A 5,000-nucleotide genomic window follows, 5' to 3' on the forward strand; every position below is an offset into this window, starting at 1 on the left:
GTAGCAACATTAGAACATAACCAACCTCAAGGTGCCTTGACTGAAGTCAGTAAAAAAAAAAAAATCACAAAAAATGTACTCTGAAATCTGGAAGCAAATACTTAAGAAACCTGGTATCGGTGAACAATCTGAATTAATAAAATTCATTACACAATATTTTTTAATTGGCTGCAAGATATGTTCATCTTTCATGTCGCTTCTTAACGCACACAATCAGTCTCTCACTTTTTGAACACCTAGCCACACGCATGAGTGACTGTTAACCCAACATTTATTCGTATTTGTCTCTGAAAAATGGAGACGCACGCACACACGCACGCGCACACACACACACACACACACACACACACACACACACACACACACACACACACAAACTCATTGCCTTAAATTAAAAACTTGATGTTAAAAGGGCTACAGCCTGAAAAAAAGTTGTTCTCTGGGGCCCAAAACTTTATAAAAAAAAGAAGCTTGGCGTGAGAGCAGACTTTTCCCTTTTTGGGTGCTTGACTTTCTTAATCGGTAAAAATGGGTTTTCCATTTTTAAACCCTCCCCAAAGCCGTGTAGCACAAATACAAAAATTTTTCCTTTTGCGGTTTTTTTCTTAAAACATTCGCCTTCTGCTTCGTTTTCCCCAAAATTTTTCCCTGATTTAAATTGCCTTGCGGATAAAAAATTTTTTCATAACTTCTTGATAAATTCCAGAAAAAGGAAAAAACTGACTTTATGCTTCAATGCGCTTGTGGGAGGGAAGAAGCCTCCACGCCTCTCCCTCTCTCACTCCCCCCCCCCTCTCACTCCCTCCCCCCCACCCCTCTCTCTCTCTTTTCTCTCTCCCTCTCTCTCTTTTCTCCCTCTCCTCCTCTCTCCTCTGCTCTCTTTTCCTCTCTCCAAACAACAACAACCCAAAACAAAAAAAATTTCATGAAAAAATTAACGGAACTTGCTTTGAAGACTACGTAGGAAGACGGGCAGAAGGCGGACGGTGTTGCAATCAAGCAATATCCCGTACTATTTTTGCCCACACGGAAAGGGTTGATAACCTCAAGCATTGACCATAACCCTGTCTCTCTCTTTCTCGATTTCTATTTCTCTGTCTTTATCTCTTGTTCTCTCTCTCTCTCTCTTTCTTATTCTTCCACTTTCTCTCCCTCTCTCTCTTTCTCTTTCTTACTCTATTCTCTCTCTCTGTCTGTCTCTCCTCCTCTTTCTCTCTTTTTATTCCAGAGAGAAGAGAGAGAGAGAGAGAGAGAGAGAGAGGAGAGAAAAGAGAGAGAGAGAGAGAGAGAGAGAGAGAGAGAATAAAAAGAGGGGGAAAGGGAAAAGGGGGAAAAGAGGAGGAAGGAGAAAAGAAGAGAGAGAGGGAGAGAGAGAGAGAAAAGGGGGAGGGGGAGGGGAAGAGAGAGGGGAGAAGGGGGGAGGAAGGAAGAGGGGAGAGAGAGAGAAAAGAGAGAGGAGAGAGAGAGAGAGAGAGAGAGGGGGGGGGGGGAAGGGGGGAGGGAGGGGAGGGAAGGAAAAGAGAAGAGGGGAGAAAAGGAGAGAGAGAGAGAGAGAGAGGTGGGAGAGAGAGGGAGAGAGAGAAAGAGAGGAGAGAGAAGAAAAGAGGGGAGAGAAGAGAAAGGGGAAAGAGAAGGAGGGAAAGGGAGAGGGAAAAAAGAAAAGGGAGAGAGGGGAAAGTGCGAGAGAGAGAAAAGGAAGGGCAGAGGAAGAAAAAAGGAGAGAGAAAAAAGGAGAGGAATGAAAAGAGGGGGAAAAGAGAGAAAGGAGAGAAAGAAAAAAAGAAAAAGAGTTTAGGAGAGAGAGGGGGGAGAAGAGGGGGAAAAAAGGGGAAGGGGAGAGAGAAGAGAAGAAGAGAGAGGGGAGAGAGAGGAGAGAGAGAAAAGAGGGGAAGAGAAAGAGAGAGAGAGAGAGAGAAAAGGGGAGAGGGGAAAGAGAAAAAAGAAAAGAGGGAGAGAGAAGGGAGGGAGAGGGGGAGAAGGGGGAGAGAGAGGGGGAGAGAGGAGAGGGGGGGAGGGGGAAGGAGGGGAGGGGAGAGGGGTTAGAGGGAGAAAAGGAGAGAAAAGAGAAAGAAGGGGGGGAAGGAAAAGGGGGAAGGAGAGGAAAAGAGAGGGGAAGAGAGGGGAGAGAGAGAGAGAAAGGGGAAAGGAGAAAGGGAAGAGGAGAGAAAAAGAGGGGAAAGAGAGAGAGAAAGGGGAGAGAAAAAAAAGAAAAAGGAGGGGAGAGAAAGAGAAAAAGGAGAAGAAAAAAGGAAGGGAGAAGAAAAAAGAGAGGAGGAGAGGGGGGGGGGAAGGGGAAAGAGAGAGGGGGAGGAGGGGGGGAGGGGAGGGGGGGAGGGGGGGAGGGGGGGGGGGGGGAGGGAGGGAGGGGGGGAGGGGGGGGGGGAGGGAGGGGGGGGGGGGAGGGAGAGGAGGGAGAGAGGGAGAGGGAAGAGGGGGGGGGAGAGGGAGGAGAGAGAGAGAGAGAGAGGAAAGAAGAGAAAGGGGAGAGAAAAAAGAGAGAAAAAGAAAAGGAGAGAGAGAGAGAGGCGGGGAGAGAAGAGGGGGTGCGAGAGAGAGAGAAGGGGAGGGAAGAGAGGAGGGGGGCAGGGGAGGAGGGGAGGGGAAAAAGGGAAAGAGAAGGAAAGAGAGAGAAAGAAGAGAAAAAGGAGAAAGAGAAAGAAGAAAAAAGAAAAGGAGAGAGAGGGGAAGGGGGAGAGGGGGAGGGAGAGAGGAAAAGAGAGAGAGGGGGGGGGGGGAAAAGAGAGAGGGGAAAAGGGAAGGGGGGGGGAGGAGAGGGAGAAGGGGGAGAGGAGAGAGGGGGGGAGGGGGGGGAGAGGAGAGTTGGGGAGGAGAGAGGGAAAGAAAAGAGAGAGAGGAGAGAGGAGAAAAGAGAGAAGAGAGAAAAGAAAAGAGAGAGAGAGAGGGGGGAAAAGGAGAGAAAAGAGGGGGGGGGGGGGGGGGGAAGAAAAAGAGAGGAGAGAAAAAGAGAGAAAAAAAGAGAAAAAGAGAAAGGGAGAGAGAAAGAGAGGGGAAAAAGGAAAAGAAGAAAGGAAAAGAAAGAAGAGAAAAGAAAGAAAAAGGAAGGGGAGAGAGTGAAGAAAAAGAGAAAGAGGGGAAAAAAGAGAGAGAGAGAGAGAGAGAGAGGAGAGGGGAGAGAGGAGGGGGAGAGAGAGAGAGAGAAAGGGGGGGGAGGGAGAGGGGGAAAAGAGGAAAAGGAGAGGGAGAGGAGAGAGAGAGGGGGGAAAAGAGAGAGGGGAGAGAGAGGGGAAAAAGGGGAAAAGGGGGAAGAGGAGAGAGAGGGGGGGGGGGGGGGGAGAAAGAAGGAGGGGAGGAGGGGGGAAGAGAGAGGGAGAGAAGGAGAGGGGAAGAAAAGAGAGGGGAGAGGAGAGGAAAAAGAGAGAAGAGAGGAGAGAGAAGAGAGAGAGAGAAGAGAGAGGAGGGGAAGAGGGGAAAAGAGAGAGAGGGGGAGGGGGGGGGGGGAGGGAGGGAGGGAGGGGGGGAGGGAGGGAGGGGGGAGAGAGAGGGGGGGGGGAGGGAGGGGGGAGGGGAGAGGGAGGAGAGGGGGGGGAGAGAGGAGGGAGAAGAGGAGAGGGGGGAGAGAGAGAAAAGGAGGAAGAGAGAGAGGAAAAAGAGAGAGAAAAGAGGAGAGAGAAAAAAAGAAAGGGGAGAAAAGGGGGGGAGAGGAGAGGGAGAGGGGAGAGAGAGAGGGGGAAGGAGGAGAGAGAAAAAGGAAAAGGGGAGAGAGGAGAAGAAAAAGGAGAGGGGAGGGGGAAGGGGAAAGGGAGAGAGAGAGAAAAAAGAGGAGAAAAAGAAAAAGGGGAAAGGAGAGAGAGAAAAGAGGAGAGAGAGAGAGAGAGGGGAAGAGGGGAAAAAGAGGAGAGAGAGAGAGAGAAGAGAAAAAAATTAAGAGAAAGAGAAAGGGGAAAGAGAAAGAAAAAGGAAAGAGAAAGAGGGGGGAAAGATAATATAAAATTTTTAAAAATATATATATTATTATTTTAATATATATATTTTATATTATATATTTGTGTGTGTGTGTGTGGTGTTGTGGGGTGGGGGTTTTGGGGTGTGTGTGTTTTTTTTGTGTGTGTGGGGTTGTGTGTGTGGGGTGTGTGTGTGTGGTTTTGTGTATAAAATATAATTTATTATGTTATTATATGCTTTTTATATTAAAACATATAAAAAAACCCCATGTTATGTGCGGGGTTTTATGTATGAAATATTTGTATGAAAGTATGTACACATGTACCCTAAAATATGTTTTTTATACATATATTTTATCTATACATTTATATTACACTTTATATTTTATACATGTATTTTATTATTTTTTAAAACAGACATACACAAAACACATACTAATAAAAAAATATTATAAATATATATATAAAAAAATATATTATATAAAATAATACTCCCAAAACATAATACTTTAAACATACATAAAATACAAACTCACAAAAACCCACACCCCTTAAAAGAAATTTTTTTTATAGTTTTCTTTAAATTTCCATGAAAAAAAATTTTTTTTCCCACACTATTAAAAAGAAATATATGATATATATTTATAAATAATATATATATTATATATATTTTAATATAATATAAATTTTTATGATATATATTTGAAAATATTATGGGAAAATATTATTACATATATATATATATTATTTTATAATATATTTATAATATATATTTTAATATATTTTTATGTGTGGGGGTGTTGTGTGTGTGTGTGTGTTTTGTGTGTTTTGTGGGTGTGTTTGGGGTGTGTTGTAAAAAAATTATACATAATATACATTTAAAAACTTAGACATTGTTGGGTTTTCTGCAGCATTTATTCCACAAAAAATTTTGGGCCCTTTAACCGGTAACAGATACAGCCAAAAAAATTTCCCTCAAAATTACTTGGCCCTTTTAGAAATTACATAGGAAATCATTAAAACAAATTTCATAATTATCTTTAGACAGAATTTTTAAAAATAGAACAAAATGGTATCTAAAAGTATATGTCCAATGTT

General features: G+C 44.0%; 2 protein-coding genes across 5 annotated transcripts in view; both read right to left on the reverse strand.

The window, feature by feature from the left end:
* LOC119582649 overlaps positions 1 to 5,000 on the reverse strand; it is a 16,676-nt gene that overhangs the window by 6,501 nt on the left and 5,175 nt on the right. The gene's annotated exons all lie outside the window — the stretch shown is intronic.
* The window catches only part of LOC119582648, a 14,193-nt gene that overhangs the window by 1,750 nt on the left and 7,443 nt on the right, over positions 1 to 5,000 (reverse strand). The gene's annotated exons all lie outside the window — the stretch shown is intronic.

Source organism: Penaeus monodon, chromosome 16, assembly GCF_015228065.2.
Source record: "Penaeus monodon isolate SGIC_2016 chromosome 16, NSTDA_Pmon_1, whole genome shotgun sequence".
In the NCBI taxonomy this organism is placed as follows: Eukaryota; Metazoa; Arthropoda; class Malacostraca; order Decapoda; family Penaeidae; genus Penaeus; species Penaeus monodon.